The 19,975-nt window shown below is 45.7% G+C and overlaps 1 long non-coding RNA gene and 1 pseudogene across 1 annotated transcript; one reads left to right on the forward strand and one right to left on the reverse strand.

Moving 5' to 3' along the window:
• Positions 1 to 2,098: 2,098 nt before the first annotated feature.
• LOC140723165 (uncharacterized) lies at positions 2,099 to 13,298 on the reverse strand. Its single transcript, XR_012097826.1, has 4 exons — positions 13,189 to 13,298; positions 11,570 to 11,629; positions 3,569 to 3,957; positions 2,099 to 2,383 (listed from the first exon to the last, which is right to left on the reverse strand). It is a non-coding gene; the product is annotated as an uncharacterized lncRNA (long non-coding RNA).
• LOC140723164 (N-acetyllactosaminide beta-1,3-N-acetylglucosaminyltransferase 3 pseudogene) lies at positions 8,774 to 19,681 on the forward strand (annotated as a pseudogene).
• Positions 19,682 to 19,975: the final 294 nt, after the last annotated feature.

Here is a 19,975-nt window from a genome sequence, read left to right on the forward strand (position 1 = left end):
TGCAAACATTGCGACCAATCTCTGCTTTCGTTCAGAGGTTCCCTTCCTTTTTAATTCATGGCTTCTGTTGGAATTAAACCGGCAGCTGAAGCGTCCGTAGAGAGGAAGATCGGGTAGATGGATTCATTTTGTAGATTCATAGCAGGCAGTTTTGATTTATCAATGCAAAGCCGCTGTCAAGTAAACCCCGATAATCCAGCGCGCTCGCCACCTTTACGGTTATTTGGTTTTGTACCGTTTCATTAGAGCGACGTGCTTTAAATTCAAAATTCAAGTTATTGTGCTCTGATTAAAGAAATACCTGCAAATTTGAAGGGAACGCGGGAAGCGAATGGACTTTGAGATTCAGGGGAGAGTGGTCGATTGCATTTGTAAGTCAGACTCCGAATATATGTCAAGTAAGGGTCTGTGTGCGTGTTTTGTACCAGGGTTTATTCCCACGCCCTGTTATCCGTGAAGTGAAGCAGGAGTTAAGAGCAAGCCCAGCGGTGTCCGTTAGGGGTCAGATGGGGTAAGGTGCACGCGATACTCCGCTCTTGTACAATGTGCTTCGGAACATTTAGAATAATGCTGAAGGAATTCGGAGCGGCCCCAAAGGAGACAGATCTTTTGGAGTACCTACACTGTCTTTGATGACATAAGCACTAGCGTGCTAAATACTTTAAAGTTCAGCGGGTCAAGCAGAAACCTCAAAAACGAAAATTGAAACTTTCTGATCGGATTGGTTGAGAGCGTGTGAAGTAACCCCGGACAAGGGTAGTTGCGGAATTTAAAAGAAGCCATCCAAGCAGAGGTGGGGGGGGGGGGGGGTGTGTGCGGGTGATAAACGGGGAGTCAAGAAGGAGACGCAGGCATTGGAACGGTGGAAATGAATTTGCTTTGAACTTTGTAGATGGACAGAGGTGGAGGGAGCGGGACTTCGCTGCACAGTGAGAGTGCCAGGACATAGGTGACAGGAACGCGGTAATCAGCATCGCTGAGAAAGTTGCCGAGGTACCCAGGTTTTACACATCAGTCCAAAACCTGACGGGGGGAGATTTATATTGATTTCTCGGCGATCCGTTGATAACGCCTCCTTCCCAAACCCTGTTCCTTTTCCAGTATCGAGTACCTTCTCCGTTCACTCCGCATACATTCGTGAGAGGGATCTGAGATTCCCGCATTACTCCTTTTAAACCCCCAGAAATGAGTTGTCTGCACAGTTTGATTGTTCTCAATTTCCAGCTTGTCTCTGCCCTGAGACCCACTGATCGGTGAGACAGTAATTCACTCATTCTGTTTGCTGTTCCCCCAGTGAATTTAGTGGCGATTGTGATCCTGTCCCGGGGAAAGTGCGGCCTCTCCACCTGCACCACTCGCTATCTGGTGGCCATGGCAACGGCGGATCTACTAACCATCATCTTTGATGTCATACTGTGGCGGCTCAGTTATTACTACTTCCCCGGGACTTTCCTGGACATCACCCCCGTGTGCAGTGTGATCGGTGCCCTGGGACCGGCAGCCACTGACTGTTCTGTCTGGTTCACCGTCATGTTTTCATTTGATCGGTTTGTCGCCATCTGTTGTCAGAAGCGGAAAGCGAAGTATTGCACCGGGAAAACTGCGGCTGTGGTTCTGACAACAACCGGCGTCCTGATCTGTGTTAAAAATGTGCCCGACTTCTTCATATATCACTCTGTGAAAGTGATTGACAATATACCCTGGGACTGTATTATAAAGCCGGGCTACTATACGGATCCCGGGTGGGTGGGATATGACTGGTTTGCCACAGTTCTAACGCCATTACTCCCTTTCCTGTTAATACTACTGTTCAACGCTCTGACAGTCAGATATATTTTAGTGAACAGTCGCGTTCGTAAGGGTCTGAGGGGTCTGAACCAGGCGGAGAACCGCAGTGACCCGGAGATGGAGAGCAGGAGGAGGTCTGTGATCTTACTTCTCACCATCTCCGGGAGCTTCATCATCCTGTGGTCGGTAAAAGTTGCCGAATTCCTTTATTATATCATCGCCGGATTGGATCCATATAATTACAACGATTCGGAATACATACTTCAACACGCTGGAATCATGCTGATGATGTTAAGTTGCTGCACAAACACGTTAATTTATGGGGTAACTCAGTCCAAGTTCAGAGAGCAGTTCATCAGCGCAGCGAAATACCCGCTCACTTCAATTATTCAACTGATTAATGAACAGAATTTCTAAGATCTTCTCAGAGGCGGTCGCAGTGTTTTCATCTTGTTACTATGGAACTGACGGTCACCATAAACACAATCTCTCACAGTCTGGTACTTAGCACAGTTGCTGTATTTTACACTCCGGGTTTATCAGAGCCGCAAACACCAGTTTCACTCCTGAATCTCCCAGTCCATTCTTTCCGAATCTAAACACAAACAGACAAATTGAAGAACAAAGTGATTCAAACCGTACATCGGAGGGAATTTCTCTCATTCGGATAGTTCAAGAACGTTAAGCACTTCAGTAAATCACTATTCGGAGTTCCCATCACTCTCAATGTCCCTCACTGTCCATATCCAGGTTATTCACCGAATGCAGCAATTTAGTCGGCAAATGTGATTTTGTAAACTCCTCATGTTCTGTCTCATTTCCCGATGGTTACAAAAGTGTTCCTGATGTGAAATGGTCAAAAGGGCAGGCCCACAGTGAGGAAGATTTATGAATGTGGAACTGTCGATGGGATAAATTGGAAAAGACTACATCTGAGGAAAAGATAGGGGAAGACAGAACAAGAACGTGGGACGGGAATGCGGACAAGATATTCCACATGAGGATAGGAGATGGGGAAGAGAGATCCCACAGGAGAAACGGGATGGGGAAGAGAGATCCCAAAGCAGGAAGGGGGAAGTGGAAGAGAGACCACAGAGGAGCAAGGGGATGGGGAAAAGAGATCCCGCAGGATGAAGGGGGATGGGGAAGAGCGGTCCCACAGCAGTAAAGCGATGGGAGAAGTTAATCCAACAGACCGGATGACGCAGAAACCGATTTTTCTGGAGGGGTGGGTGTGACTTAAGTCCCACAATCGGGAGAGGAGATGCGCGCATGGGTTCTGGGTATCTGTTAGTGAGCACAGTCACACAGGTGGACTGCTGGTGATAGTCACACATGGGGAAGGGCAGGAGAGTACAATCTCACAATGCTATTTCTTTCCTTCTCACTGGGACAGTTTGCTGACGGTCTCTTGTCCCTCACCGGGAAGGGAGTGTGAATCTCTGACCCACCTGCTGCAGTCAGTGTCGGTCTGGGTGTCAGTAACAGTGAGAAAGAATATTGTCAATGGAAATGTCACAGGCAGTGAGAAACACGGTAATTCCTGTGATTTACTACCATTAAACCAATGGCCGTTGTTCACTGATCTGATGAAGTCTCCAACATCCCTTCACAAGGAACCACAGAACCCTCCCGCCTTGGAGATTTACTGATCGATCCCCTGGGCATTTGTCACAATTCTTCTTAATCTGATTTTCTACAGTTTTATCCAAATTCCTTTACATTGAACCAACACAATGGAACGGTTTCACAGTTCAAAGGAAGAGACAAGTCAAGTTACCTCAACTCCTGGCACTTGTGCAGCCCGGGTCCCAGCCGCAGGATTCCTTCACACTGAATGAGGCAGTGTCCCAGGTCGAAATGTTATATTGTATCACAGAGTCCGATGACATGAGACAGGACCGCGCAGTCAATCGGAGTCAGTGTCATTCCACTGAATGAAAGTGTTTCCACAGATCCCAGTGCGGCCTGAGCCAGTCCACGATTCTGAGACTCAAACAGGTAGTGCAATGTGTTCAGGAGGCTCCTTTTACCAGCTTCACTCCTCATGTTTCCACTCCGGCGTTTAACCTCCTCCTTCACCCAGTCAATCACCCGGCAGGGTTAAAAAGTACCAGCAGATTCACCTGGAGTCTGAGTCTTCCGTTATAAACTCTATTTTATTAGTAACTACGTGAATAAAGTGATATAGAAGGAGATAAAGTAAACAGGTTAGCAGAGTTTATATGTGCGCATACCTATCTATATATATATATGTATGTGTGTGTGTGTGTGTGTGTGTGTGTGTGTGTGTGTGTTTGTGTGTGTGTGTGTGTGTGTGTGTGTTTGTGTGTGTGTGTGTGTGTGTGTGTGAGTGTGTGTGTGTGTGTGCGTGTGTGTGTGTGTGTGTTTGTGTGTGTGTGTGTTTGTGTGTGTGAGTGTGTGTGTGTGTGCGTGTGTGTGTGTGTGTTTGTGTGTGTGTGTGTGTGTGTGAGTGTGTGTGTGTGTGTGCGTGTGTGAGTGTGTGTGTGTGTGTGCGTGTGTGTGTGTGCGTGTGTGTGTGTGTGTGTGTTTGTGTGTGTGTGTGCGTGTGTGTGTGTGTGTGCGTGTGTGTGTGTGTGTTTGTGTGTGTGTGTGTGTTTGTGTGTGTGAGTGTGTGTGTGTGTGTGTGTGCGTGTGTGTGTGTGTGCGTGCGTGTGTGTGTGTGCGTGCGTGTGTGTGTGTGTGTGTGTTTGTGTGTGTGTGTGTGTGTGTGTGTGTGTGTGTGTGTGTGTGTGTGTGTGTGTTTGTGTGTGTGAGTGTGTGTGTGTGTGTGAGTGTGTGTGTGTGTGTGTGTGCCCAAGCTTCCCCAGCTCAGGTGATTGGGTGATACAGTCTCACGGTGGGATGGTAAGTAATCAGTTCAGTTCTGGAATTTGGTTTGAGTAGAGTTGGAGAGAGAGAGTTAGAGTGTTGGTTTATCTTCCAGTGCCGATGCCGATCCTCCAAGTCGTCCTCCTTGCTTCCGAAACCTATTTAAAAGTCACCAACTTGTGACCACAGAAAAGGGGATGCCATCTTCTGTGGTGGATTTATCAACCCCAGAGCAGGGTTAAACACACCGGCCGTACTCACTGGTGCAGGGTCGGGGTCATGATAACGTTTGATCATTTTTACGTGGACGAGCTTGGTAGCCTTTCATCGCTCAGGAGTCCTAATAACATAATTTAAAGGATCAATTTTCTTAATTATTTCATATGGTCCACTAACTCTCGCTTGAAGGGGGTTGGTAAGGAGAGGAAACAGCATCAGGACCCTTTCTCCAGCACGATATCTCTGCTCCCTCGCTCTTCTGTCATACCTCTGTTTCATGTTTATCTGAGAGTGCTGTAAATTCTGCTTCACAAGGTCACAAGCCTTGTTAAGTCTGTCTCTGAATTCGGAAACGTAACTGAGCCCGCTCCTACTCACATTCTGATCTGATCAATGCTCTCTGAGTAGGGTCAAAGGTGACATAATGTGCTTAGCTCTCAATTCTTTAACTACCCCCTGGAATGTTTTCGAAGTAAAGTTACTTCATATTGGATTTCTTTAGGTAGACATACCAGTGTGAAAAGTTTGATAAGTGCTTTTACCACAGTCTTGGCCTTGACGTTCCCGAGAGGCACAGCTTCATGGAACCTAGACATCGCACACATGATGGTTAACATACACTCATAACCAGCTGCAGTCCTTGGCAATGGGCCAACACAATCCACTATGACCCTAGAAAAAGGTTCACCAAAAGCAGGTGTTGGTCTAAGTGGTGCCGCTGGGATCACCTGATCAGGTTTTCCCGCAGCCTGACAGGTATGGCAAGTCCTGCAAATGTTCACAACATGCTTCCTTAAATTAGGCCAGTCGGATTCCTTCATAATGCTGTTTACTGTCTTCCTCACTCCAAAGTGTCCACCTAAAGGCATGCTATGAGCCATGTTTACAATCTCAGCCCTGTAGTCTTTCGGGACCCCAACTTGATGTTCAATGGCCCAATTCTCACTTGCAGGCACAGTAGGTGATCTCCGCTTTCTCAGTAACACCCCATCCTTAAGATAATATCCTACTGACTCTCTCTGAACCTCCTCTCCTGTGAGAGCTGTCTCCCTTAACGCAGCAATTTCAGAATCTCGACTTTGTTCCGCTAAAAATTCATCCCAGGACAAGGACAAACCTTTCTCCTCCTCCTTACTACCCACATTCTGATGCAATGTGGAAGGCAGAAAAGTCTCTGACAAAATTCTCATAAATTAAACCACTGTCAGACCAAGGAGATGGTGGTGGACTTTAGGAGGTCTAGGCCCCATATGGAGCCAGTGATCATTAATGGAGAACGTGTGGAGCAGGTTAAGACCTACAAGTATCTGGGAGTACAGTTAGACGAGAAGCTTGACTGGACTGCCAACACAGATGCCTTGTGCAGGAAGGCACAGAGTCGAATGTACTTCCTAAGAAGGTTGGCGTTATTCAATGTCTGCAGTGAGATGCTGAAGATGTTCTATAGGTCAGTTGTGGAGAGCGCCCTCTTCTTTGTGGTGGCATGTTGGGGAGGAAGCATTAAGAAGAGGGACGCCTCACGTCTTAATAAGCTGGTAAGGAAGGCGGGCTCTGTCGTGGGCAAAGGACTGGAGAGTTTAACATCGGTAGCTGAGCGAAGGGCGCTGAGTAGGCTACGGTCAATAATGGATAACTCTGAACATCCTCTACATAGCACCATCCAGAGACAGAGAAGCAGTTTCAGTGACAGGTTACTATCAATGCAATGCTCCTCAGACAGGATGAAGAGGTCAATACTCCCCAATGCCATTAGGCTTTACAATTCTACCTCCAGGACTTAAGAACTTTTTAAAAGCTATTAAATGCTTTTTGAGACGGTGATTTAGATGCATATCATATTTTTTTACTGAGTTAAGTATTGTATGTAATTAGTTTTGCTACAGCAAGTGTATGGGACACTGGAAAAAAGTTGAATTTCCCCATGGGGATGAATAAAGTATCTATCTATCTATCTATCTATCTATCTATCTATCTATCTATCTATCTAATTGCATCAGCAGCTTTTTTAGACAGGGTTCGGGCTACTGCGCATGTGAGGTTCACATCAGTATCTGTGCGTGTGTCGTCAGACACAAGCTTGCTTGTTAGCTGTATTGTTGAATAAACTTCACCCTGGATAGGTGCCAACCTAATATTTACCAAACCCAGCAACATTACTAAGCTTACAAAGACCATGTTTACATGATGAAAATTCCCAAACAACCCATCCATTCCGATCTTTCGACTTTCAGCTTTACTCGTCTCCATAGTAACCCAGTCAGGTGGTCTCTCAAAACCAAAACAATCCTTTCTCTCTATATTGCAATCGTGAAAAACAACTCCACAACCTTGAAGGTGTTTACTTCCTATTGCGAAAACAAAATTCAACAGAGATTCACATAATTTACAGGCCATTGCCCTGCAAGCAGGGACAAAGGTCGCGAAACCAGTCCAAACCTCCCAAGTTCTTTATTCAAAAATCCAGAAACAGCCATTCTACATATTTCCAATAAAATTCGCATCACCAACTTTCAACTCATCACCAACTTTTAGAACACCGTCCAACACAAATAACTGAGAATCCTCAATTTCCACCGGCACCTAGGTTAACCCTTTATTCACTGAACCAAGACCATCCGGCTGAAAAAGACGGCATTCCTTTTCCACCGAGTCAGACAAAGTCAGACACCTCAGACGGGAGGCAGCAGGTATTGACGAGGTCGGTGAGCCCGAACTTGGAATACTGCCTTTGGGTTTGGACGCCTGTTACGTACCCCGTAACGGGTTAAAGAGCCAGCAGAAATGGGCCTACACGGAGTCTGAGTCTGCCGTTATAAACTCTATTTTATTAGTAAGTACGTGAATAAAGGAATATAAAACGAGATAAATTAAACATGTTAGCAGAGCTTATGCACATATACAGGTGAGTAAATAAGCTTCCCCAGCTCAGGTGATTGGGTGATACAGTCTCACGGTGGGATGGTAAGTAATCAGTTCATTTCAGGAATTTGGTTTGAGTAGAGTTGGAGAGAGAGAGTTAGGGTGTTGGTTTGTCTTCCAATGCCGATGTCGATCCTCACGTCCTCCTCCTGCTCCCGAAGCTTACAGTCACCGACTGTGACCGCAAGAAAGGGTTGCCGTCTTCTGTGGTGAATTTATCAACCCCAGACCAGGGTTAAACACACTGATAGCTCCCGACCCGTCACCCCTCTGTCCACACTGCGAGCAAAAACCCCACCCTTGTCGTGGGCACACAAAGCTCACCAGTGTCCTCCTTGCCTCAGGGGTCGTGTGTCTCCTGTGGTGTGTCTTGTGTGTCTCTGGTGTGTGTCTCCTGTGGTGTGTCTTGTGCGTCTCTGGTGTGTGTCTCCTGTGGTGTGTCTTGTGCGTCTCTGGTGTGTGTCTCCTGTGGTGTGTCTTGTGTGTCTCTGGTGTGTGTCTCCTGTGGTGTGTCTTGTGTGTCTCTGGTGTGTGTCTCCTGTGGTGTGTCTTGTGTGTCTCTGGTGTGTGTCTGATTAAAAAGTCAACTGACCTTGTATATATCTCCAAGTGCTGAACACGAGCTGTCCATCACATAGTTCCGCCTTTCAGTTTCCAAGGCAACTCACAGACTTTCTGTCTCCCTGCTGCTGATTTAGCACACAAGCTGTTCGCTCCCCCCTCTCTCTTTTAAAGGAACAGTCCACTTTACAATAATCTTTCGGATCTCGTCACAATCTAAACATAGCTACAAGATCTGTGATATATTCGCATATTTTTTAAGAAAGCTTTATTGATTGAATCTCAGCTGATGGCGGAAATTTCAAAACCTTGCAACATTTCATGGACGTACATGCATGTGTAAGTCACGTGAACCTTTTCCCCGCTCCCATTTTACCGCAGATCTGCCTTGTTTCCGAGGCTCCGCCCCCAGCTCTGATGACATAAATTACAGTCCTGCCTTCCTTCAGTTCTGTGTTGAAGCGGGTCGGCGGCGGCGGCGGATCGTCTGTAGGATCCGGATTGGGAGACGACCATCACCCCCAGAGTCGGGAATCCGGGGGAGGGTTCACCGTCCGGGCGTGAAAACAAGTTCTCATCGGTGAGTCCCGAGTGTGGACGTCTGATGTAAGGTAATGCACCAGGTTAACTTCCCCGATCTGGTGGCCTCCCTGCGCTTGCTGGACAGAACCTGCCGGGGTCGGTCTGTGTTGTGGGACCTTCACAACAAACCGACTGAGATGAGCCGCCGCTCAGTCCCTCTTGCCCTGGTCCTAGGAGCGTGATGGGGTGGTGATACCGAGACTGCACTCATCCATTGAGGTTTATCCCGGGAACTTTACCTTCGTCACCCAGTCCCGCATCGGGTCCAAACTTCACCTGGATCGATAGCCGGTGTCTACAATTGTTTTACATTATTCCAGGGCACGGGAAGCGGCCCTTCCCCCTGTTGTGTTCTTGCAGACAGAGAAGGTTAAACCGAGTAATCGCACCTTCGGGACACTGCTCCATCAGTCTGAGTAGATACATCTTTCGCCCGTTCAGACAAGGCAGAGAGATCCAGATCTCTCACGGCCTCTCGTTTTGGGTGGCCATCGTTGTGTTTATTTTTGTTGAATCCATGCCACTGTTCCGACTTGCTGAAGCGCAGCCAATGTTTCCGGTTTTATAACCCCAATAAATGCAACAAATAAGCCTTTTCCAGTGATCTGGGTTTCTCAAACTTGTACAGCACATTACAACAGCACATTGAGGTGATAACATATTGTTACAAATCCTTATGGTTACAGAGAGAGGGCAGTGAACATCGAGTTAGACTGGGAGATCAAGAGTCCAACTTATCACCGGGGAACATTCAATGTGCTTACAACAGCAGCCTGGACGGTTTCCTGGAGCCTGGTGCTGTGTGTTTTCAATGTTTTTTTTTTAAATCTTCGATCCGGCTGAGAAGAGAGAATAGCGAGGGTTTTGAGGATCTTTGATGCTGCCTGCTTTACTGATGCAATGGGAAGTGCAGTCACAGTCCAGGGAGGGGAGTCTGGTTTCTGTCATGTCCTCAGCTGTGCCCACATTTCCCTGCAGTTCCTTGCAGTCAAGGGTAGAGCGGTAGACTTATGAAGGCGTTATGTATCCGGATGGGATACTTTCTATGGCGCTTTGATAAGGTTTGGGGAGGGGCAATGTGCCTAAGCCAAAGTCATTGTTGTTTGATCTAGGCTTGTCATTTTAGAATCTTTTTCTAACGTTTTATTCAGTCCCTGTGTATTGCTGAATGACCACCAGTGACTGTCCTTGATCCCTCACCCAAATGTTCCATCTCCTCATTCACTCACATCTCGAGCAACCTCTCTCCAGCCCCAGTGTACCCACCTCAATGATGTACAGTATATCAGTAAAGTTTCCTGTAACATTTGACATCATTGTGAAGTATTATCCTGCACTGAGTTTTCCCAGGAATTGTTTATTTTTGTTAGTAGAACTACCAGAGGTTTAGTTGAATGCAACACCTGGTGAGGTAAGAGTTACAAGCTACGAGCCCAGGGTGTGGCAGGAAAGATTCCAGCATGTATAGAGCAGTAGTTGGTGATGGAATGTATACCTGCTTGTATACATTTTTTTATAACAATTTACTTGATTGTATCTGCGGAAATTTTGTAAAATGAATGGGAACTTCGATGAGACATAAAGTATGCTGCGGAGTTTGACAGGGACGTGGGCTAAATAGTTCCTGTTTTGTGAGGGTCTGAAACCAAGCACCGCCAGCTGAAGACAGCCGAGATGTTTTTCTCTCTCCCTCTCCGGGTCTAGTGTGTCATGGTAATCACCGTCCTCAATATTCAGCAGAAGGAGAGTCTTTCATTTAATATTGTAATCCTGCAGTGTAGTGATACACAAATGAGTGAGATGTTACAGGTGAGAGGCAGGATTGATGCGCCGAGATCACAGTCTGATCTGGGTGGGTCACAGTGAATGCAAGATGCCAATGAAATTAAATATCCGCGGATAAAATCCAATGCATTGTTATTTTTTTTTAAAAAACTGTACTGTATATAAGCATGTCTCCCCTGTTTTATGTAACACCACAAGTCAAGATCACAACATATTCCTCATAGAAAAACTCGCAGGGGCAGATATCTGTCTGGTAAACCTTCCTCTGGTTTCCCACCTACCCACTCACATCTGACAGAAGGGAAACAACACTGCAGACGGTGATCCACAACAGATCTCACCAACCGACTATATAATGGAACCATCAACTCCTTACACCGCCTCCCCCCACGACCACCCCCCGCCCGGCTGTAATCTCCAGTGTGGGTGTTTCCATACTTTTGTCCACCAACCGAAATGCCGTTTAGGATGGACAGATAGTATCAATCCCGCCAGTGAAGGAATAAACAAAGCGAATCCTCAGTTCCCTCGGTCGGGGATCGGTAAAGCCCCGAGTATGGACGGATCTGTCTTCCTGTTACTGCAAGCAGTAGCCCGCGGACAGTTCCGAGGTGCGGGGAACTCGCAGCTCCCGAGTCTTTGCTGATGATTCGGAGCCGGGTTGAAAGTGCGGCGTTTCCGATAACACTGTCAACTGCCCCGGTTTCCCGCGGGAAATACACAGGAAGTCGATGCATTCAATTAGACGAAAGGAATTATTAATTTACTTAAAAGCGATTCGCTACAGTTCTAATGTCGATCAACGTTATCAATTCCATTCGTGTTCATAAAAGTGGCTGACTGCCTTTGTGATGTTTATATATCAGTATATACTGCTTCTTACCGTGTACCGCGGCTCCAGGTTCTGTTACCACCCTGTCCCAGTGAGGCTGTGTTACGGGTTCTGTAAGTAATGAACACACGCTGGTTAATGCTCAGTCAGCTCCTGGTGATAATCATTAACTAAACTCACAGCATTATCAGTGGGTCACTCCGTGACCTGTTCCTTAGCACAGGGTACGTTCTGTCTCCAAACAAACATCACCATGGAGATGAAATGTGATCTCAGTGATTTTGAGAGTGGAATGTTTGTCGTTGCCAGACGGTGCAGTTTGAATATCTCAGGAACTGCTGAACTCCTGGGATTGTCAAGTTCAACAGTCTCAGTTTGCGGAGAATGATGCTGTGAAAAAAATCAGGTAGCGGCAATTCTGAGAGAGAAAAATCGCCTTGGTAATGAGAGAGATCGGTGGTTAAAGGCGGACTGATTCAATCTGCCAGGAAGACAGTAACTCAAATAATCACGAACTACTGCACTGTGCAGAGAGGCATCACTGGACGCGAAACATGTCGAACATTGGACTGAATGAGCAACGGCAGTAGAAGACCATGGATATACAATCAGTGGCCGTATTATTAGGTACCGGAGGAGCATAACACAGTGCACATCGATATTTGTTATCAGCAATGAGATTTAACTCATAAAGTTTAATTTTTAATATCACTGACACATACTTGTTGTCTTTGCTAAAATAGCACACTCACTCCTGCAAAAAAATCAGACGGATCCGCAAAGCCACTCAATGTTAAAGACAGTATTGAAATGGTAGAAATGTCATAAGGGGACATGGAATGGACCCAAATGCAGGACGCAGGCACTGAAGTACTAGGGGCAGGACAGGGACAACTAAAGGATAGAACAAGTTGGGGTGACCGTGGCGTGAGGAACGTGGCATTCAAAGGTGATCCTGGTGTTCAGAGATAGCTCAGGCAAGGCAGGAGGATCCTGAGGATTCTGGCAAGGCAGGATCTTGGGGTTCATGGCAAGGCAGGATCTTGGGGTTCATGGCAAGGCAGGATCTTGGGGTTCATGGCAAGGCAGAGTCCTCCGCCAGGTAACGGCAATCTGACCTGACCTACCCGACGGAGGCGAGGGGTAAGTAAGGGGCAGAGACCTTTGGATGACTCATTGGCACTGCCGCCTCCCAGGCGTGAACACAGAGGCCTGGGCAAGACGCGGTAAACTGGGCAGGTGCGGGGTACCACCCGTCGGGACCGAGGGGTAGGAAAGTGGCAGAGCCCTCCGCCAGGTAACGGCAATCTGGCCTGACCTACCCGACGGAGGCGAGGGGTAAGAAAGAAGCAAAGTCCTCCGACGGGCAACGGCAATCTGGCCTGGCTTACCCGACGGAGGCAAGGGATAGGAAGGGGACTAAGTCCAGGGTGACTCTGAAACTGACTCACAGAACTAGTTGATTAGCGATGGGTACACCAAGCCGGGGCGAACAGGAACGAAGACCAGGCGAACAGCACCAGCAGGACAAACATGACGCACGGGTCTGCACAGGGAAAACAGGGCGACCAGCGCAACACAGGACGAGGAGGTCAAAACGGGATGGACAGTCGGACAGTCGGACAGCGCGAGCAAGGCAAACCGAACGGAACCGCGGGACGAGCACCTACCAGGGAAGCAGGACAAAACAGGTTCAGAGCAGGACGACCCCCAACTAGACTCAGTCTCAGAGCCCCTTATATCCACCTACCAGCCGATGGGCAACAGTTGCGCCTCCTTGAGTCCAAACAAGCCAGAATGATCCACAGGTGTGACTAATTAGCTCAAGGGTGAAAGGAGGGACGGCTACAAGACCCGGAGTCAGGAGTCCGCGGACCAGATCAAGACCCGGAATAGGGGCTCCGGACCGGACCATAACAAGAAACACTAGAAAACCTGCCGTCACAAGTGGGCGTATTAACTCATCGTAACGTTGCCCACCCACTACAGTCTCTGTGTTTACTCTGTGCTGAGCTCCTGATTCTGTTACCAGCGAATCCGAGCACCGGAGTTCCGTGGGACCAAACAGTAAGTGAACACAATCAGAGTAATGTTCAGTTGACAACACACACATAAGCCTGCACGTCACACTCATCAGCACGTAACTCCACACCCTGCTCCACAGCGCAAGAACTAAACGACACAAAAACTCCTTCGAGCCAATGGTTCTGATGTGCTGTTCGATCCAGGCTTAATTTTGCACCTCAGTAGACGGTGACAAAGATTACATACAGTATCTCACGACAAATCGATCTGCTCCAGGGAGCAACCGCGACCCGCATCCTGGTTCAGATCGGGTGGTGTCATCGCATGAAATTATTCTTTACTTTGGGACCAATTTACTTCAGTGACAGCTGAGGGCAGAAATCGCTGTGGGCTTGTAGGAAAGACGCAGTCAGGATGGGACTTCTGAACTCTGGTGAAAAGTTATGATTTTGAAATAATCTTTTCTTTTGAACACTGGACATTCCCTTTCGCCAGATTTAACTGTGCCCCGGCAACCTGGAACAGCACTGATCTCAGAGACAACTTCATACTGCAATCTTAAATATTTGTCCACAATTGGACCATTACACTGAAGGGCAACAACTATGTGGAGATTGCAAACTGGAGATAACCACGTCCAAAAGAATACAACATATTTCACCATCAGATTAGTGCTCACTTACTGGAAATAAATAACCTTATCAATCAGATGACTTTCCTGACTAAAAGGTCTATTTAAGTTACTCCCGTCGGTGTGTTACCCCGCTATCTCCTTTACTTTACAAATACCTTAGCTGTTTAAAGAAGAAGAAGTACTGGCACTATTAAGGAATATAAAAGTGGATAAGTCTCCGGGACCTGACAGGATATCTGCTAGGACCTTGAGGGAAGTTAGCGTAGAAATAGCAGGGGCTCTGACAGAAATATTTCAAATGTCATTAGAAAAGGGGGTTGTGCCGGAGGATTGGCGTATTGCTCATGTGGTTTCATTGTTTAAAAAGAGTTCTAAGGGTAAACCGAGCAATTATAGGCCAGTCAGTTTGACGTCAGTGGTGGGTAAATTAATGGAAAGTATTCTTAGAGATGGTATATATAATTATCTAGATAGAACAGTTAACATGGATTTGTGCGAAGAAGGTCATGTTTGACAGATCTTATTGAATTTTTGAAGAGGTTACCAGGAAAGTTGACGAAGGTAAAGCAGTGGATGTTGTCTATATGGAGTTCAGTAAGGCCTTTGCCAAGGTTCCACACGGTTGGTTAGTTAGGAAGGTTCAACTGTTAGGTATTAATATTGAAGTAGTAAAATTGATTCGACAGTGGCTGGATGGGAGATGCCAGAGAGTAGTGGTGGATAACTGTTTGTCACGTTGGAAGCCGGTGACTAGTGGTGCGCCTCGGGGATCTGTACTGGGACCAGTGTTATTTGTCATATACATTAATGATCTGGATGATGGGGTGGTAAATTGGAATAATAAGTATGCTGATGATACTAAGATAGGTGTCGTTGTGGATAATGAAGCAGATTTTCAAAGCTTACAGAGAGATTTAGGCCATTTAGAAGAGTAGACTGAAAGATGGCAGATGGAGTTTAATGCTGATAAGTGTGAGGGGCTACATTTTGGTAGAACTATTCATAATAAGACAATCATGTTAAATGGTAGGGCATTGAGGAATGCAGTAGAACAGAGTGATCTGGGAATAATGGTACATAGTTCCCTGAAGGTGGAATCTCGTGGATAGGGTGGTGAAGAAAGCTTTTGGTATGCTGGCTTTTATAAATAAGAGCATTGAGTATACGACTTGGGGTGTAATGTTAAAATTGTACAAGGCATTGCTGAGGCCAAATTTGGAGTATTGCGTACAGTTCTGGTCGCCGATTTATAGGAAAGAGGTCAACAAAATAGAGAGAGTACAGAGAAGATTTACTAGAATGTTACCTGGGTTTCAGCACCTAAGTAACAGAGAAAGGTTGAACAAGTTAGATCTTTATTCTTTGGAGCGTAGAAGGTTGAGGGGGGACTTGATAGAGGTATTTAAAATTATGAGGGGGATAGATAGAGTTGACGGGGATAGGCTTTTTTCCATTGAGAGTAGGGGAGATTCAAACAACAGGACATGAGTTGAGAGACAGAGAGTAAAAGTTTAGGGGTAACACGAAGGGGAACTTCTTTACTCGGAGAGTAGTAGCTGTGTGGAACAAGGTTCCAGTAGAAGTGGTAGAGGCAGGTTCGATATTGTTATTTTTAAAAAATTGGATAGGTATATGGAGAGGAAAGGAATGGAGGGTTCTGGGCTGAGAGCAGGTCGGTGGGACTACGTGAGAGTAAGCATTCGACACGGACTAGAAGGGCTGAGATGGCCTGTTTCCGTGCTGTAATTGTTATATGGTTATTTGTGAGGTGATGGACATTCAAATGAAGTAGAACTTGTACAATGAATGGCAAGGCGCTGACAAGTCAGTTCACTGAAAGGCAGGATGGTGAAAAAACTCGTTTAGCATGCTAGCCTTCATCAGTTATGGTGTACAGTTCAGGAGCGGCGAATTATTTGCAGTTACATAATTTGTTGTTGAGACCACTTTTGGAATATTATCTACAATTTTGGTTACCCTGTTATAGGAAAGACACTGCCAAGTTGGAGAGGGTGCAGAAGAGATTTAGGAGGATGTTTCTTTGGACTACAGGGCATGGATTACACAGAGGTTAGCCATGCTGGACCTTTATTCCTTGGAGAATGAGAGGTGACCTCAGAAGTCTAAAATCATAAGGGGTATTGATAAGGTGGATTGTCATTATTGGAGAGTTGGAGAGTCCGAAATGAGAGGTCACAGATAGAAGAGAGGAGGGAAAAAATTGAAAAGAGATCAATGGGTTAACTTCAGTACACAGAGGATTGTGAATACCTGGAAGAAGCTACCAGAGGAAGTGGTTGAAGTGGGTTCCACTGCCACATTTAACAGGCATTTGGACGGGTACATGGAAGGGAGAGGCTTGGAGAGTTATGGGCCAAACTAGAAAACTGGGACTAGCAGGGAGGATGCTGTGGTTGGTATGGACCAGTTGAGCCGAAGGGCTTGTTTAGATCGCATTACTCTAGGATTCCATAATTCTAAAGTGACACAAGTTGCATCCCTGTGCAAATAGTTTTACTTGTACACATCGTTCTGCTATCAGTCACTGGTGTCTTTCCACGGCTCCTGGCATCCAAGGTTTTACTCATACACATTGTGGATCATGCTATCTATCTGCCTTGTTCTGCTATCAGTTACTTGTGCTTTCTCTGGGCTCCTGGATTACAAGGTTCACTGCTCTTCATGAAGCGTAAATTCCTGCCATAGGTGATGCTGGTGCCGTTTTCCTTCAATAGATATGGGCCTGCGATGGCTTCGCTGTCTTGTCACAATTGCTTACTACTGAATGTCTGGGTGGAATCAGCCTTGCCATTGGGACTAGTTATGCCTTAGTTGTAGCCTTTCATAAAGTGGTTTGACCAATGGATGGCAGGGTGGGTGGGCCACTGCTAATTTAACTTTGAATACACTTCTCTGGTTAAAATAGAAGCAAAAAGCCAAGGTCCTTGAGTATACTTCTCTTTGTTTCTCCTATTGTAGGCATACATAGACCAGGTTGAAATGCCCTGAAAATCAGATGCTTTCAGTAGCTGTACTAACACGTTACCTTCCCTGCACTGCCATATATTCAGTTACTAATCAATGGTCAATAATAGATCATCTTCCATAGTATCAATAACCTGTGAACTTAAACTGAATGTTGACCGAGATGGGGCCTTCCTCTTTAGAGCAAAGGGGGAGGAGATGTGATTTGATAGAGGCGTATAAGTTGATAAGATGCATAGATAGAGTGGACAGCCAGCAACATTTTCCCAGAGCAGAAATGACTAATAAGATGGGGCATAATGTTAAGGTGATTAGAGAAAAGTTTAGGGGATTGTCAGAAGTAGTAATTTTTAAAAGAAAATGGTGGGTGTATGGAATGCACAGCCTGGGTGGTGATAAGGGTCGATGCATTACTGAGATTTAAGAGGCTTCCAGATAGACACATGAATGAAATAAAAAAATGGAGAGCTATTTGAGAGAGTAGGGGTACATTGATCTTGGAGCAGATTAAAAGGTTGGTGCAACATCATGGGCCAAAATGCCTGCATTGTGCTATATTGCTCTATGTCTGGCCCAGCTCAGTTTAAGCCCCGAGAGGAGTGATGAAAGCTCTGAAGCGAGGTGGAATAAAGCCTTTGGAATAATATATCTTTAATGCACCGAAAGAAACTATACGATTTTCAGTTTAATGACAGATGGTATCCTATAGGTAGATTTGTTTTTCTGCTGGGATGGAATGCTTCAGGTCAATTAAACTTTCTGTAGGGCCTTGCCTATTCCTTACCTCACCACCATTTTGAGGTTAATATTACAAAGCATTAGTGAACCTCATTACAGTTTAAACTTCTCATTCTTCTCAAGCATCATGTAAATGTAAAGTTTTCTTTGAATTACTCCATATTTTTTCTCTATTTCAGGTGAAAGATGAGAAGACATCAGCAATTCTATGTGAAAGTACTGCTGGGTGTTTTGATTACTCTGGGATTGTTCTTCATGTTCTGGAATAATGACAAACGTCGAGAGACTGATGATGTTGCAGAAACTGTTCATCGCAAAGATCTGCCCAAGGTTGTTACTGCTGATGCAACTAAATCAGTGCTCAAGCCAAAGTGCCACGCGAACAGGACATTGTTGCACCTGTCCTCATTTCATCAAGAGAAAGAGCACATAAAAAACTTCTTGATGTATAAACACTGTCGAGAATTTAACATGATTCAAAATGTCCCAGACAAATGTGGTGGTCGAGAAGGATCTCAGAATGTCTTCCTGCTCCTGGTGATCAAATCTCACCCTTTCAACCAGGATCGGCGGGAAGTGGTAAGGAAGACCTGGGGCAAAGAACGCGAATTCAATGGGGTCCTAATTAAGAGAGTCTTTATCTCTGGTGTCTCTCCTGACCAAAAAGAAAGTAGGAAATTGAATCAGCTGTTAGCAATGGAAAACAGAGAACACAGAGATGTCCTACAATGGGATTTCTTGGATACCTTTTTCAACCTCACCCTCAAACAATACAAGTTGCTGCAGTGGGTCTGTGAATTTTGCCCCAGTGCTAAATTCATCTTCAATGGAGATGAAGATGTCTTTGCCAACACCGATAACATGGTTGATTACTTGCTAGGCATGAAGGTTCACCAACACCTGTTTGTGGGCCGTCTCATTTATGGGTTTGGGCCCAAACGCCAGAAGTCGAGCAAGTATTATGTGCCAGAAATAGTGACCACTATCAAGTCTTACCCACCATACGTTAATGGAGGGGGCATACTTATGTCTGTGTATACAGCTCATATCATTTACCACATAGCCCAAGACCTTGAACTATACCCCATTGATGATGTATTTTTGGGGATGTGCCTGGCCAAGGCTGGACTAGCCCCACGCTCCCATAGTGGATTCAGGGCAGCTGGTATCAGTGTTCCTTCAACCCAAGAGGACTCTTTCAATCCTTGCTATTACCGTGAGTTACTGCTAGTGCACCGTTTTCAGCCTTTCAAACTGCTACTGATGTGGGATGCGGTGCATGATGCTAATCTGAATTGTGCTCATGCTGCCCAGAAGTCTGCATCCACGAAAAGGACCGCATGAGTCATGAGAGAATGTAGCAACTGTTGGAATGTAATGCAGTTTGTAAACATGTGTTAATCAGTTGTTTATGCAATGTAAGAAGGTTAATTCCTAAATTATATTGGAGGATACATTAATTCATAGGGTTGGTGCCTTTCTACATTCCACAAATGTTTGTAAAGCTGTCAGGTGTCATCACTCAGCCTAATTCTTACTGCACCCATAATGACATTACAATATTGATAGGCGCACCACAATTTAAGTCAATTGTAAAGTTATTCCAAGTGAGCAGTCCTTGTTGCATTGCGTGCAGATAGGTACAGCATGTTCACTTGGGGCATTTGTATAATAAGCCACCAATAAAATTTTTAGTAGCAGTTATATCTGTGTATTTTTTTCTTGCCGTTTCTTACATGTCCCTTGCAAAATATGAAAGACACAAATGTGTTTCTTGGACTGGAACTGTGAGGACAACAAAGAATCTAGATCTAAAATTGTCTCAGGGTTGGAGGAATAGAGAAACTTATGGTCATCACTTCTGTAGTCAAATGTCAGCCTGCATTGTGTCTGTGTAACTACATATCAAATAGAAGCACACACGCAGGAGATGGCTTTAACTGGAGTATTCACATTGCAGAGAGGGAAAGAGATCAATGAACATGTGCGGACAACAGGTCAATATGCATACATAGACGGCAGTCCATATGTAGTGCGAAGGGGAGTGGCATTAGATTTGGCAGGTGTCTTGTCCG

The sequence above is a fragment of the Hemitrygon akajei genome, unplaced genomic scaffold (assembly GCF_048418815.1).
Source record: "Hemitrygon akajei unplaced genomic scaffold, sHemAka1.3 Scf000102, whole genome shotgun sequence".
NCBI classification, from domain to species: domain Eukaryota; kingdom Metazoa; phylum Chordata; class Chondrichthyes; order Myliobatiformes; family Dasyatidae; genus Hemitrygon; species Hemitrygon akajei.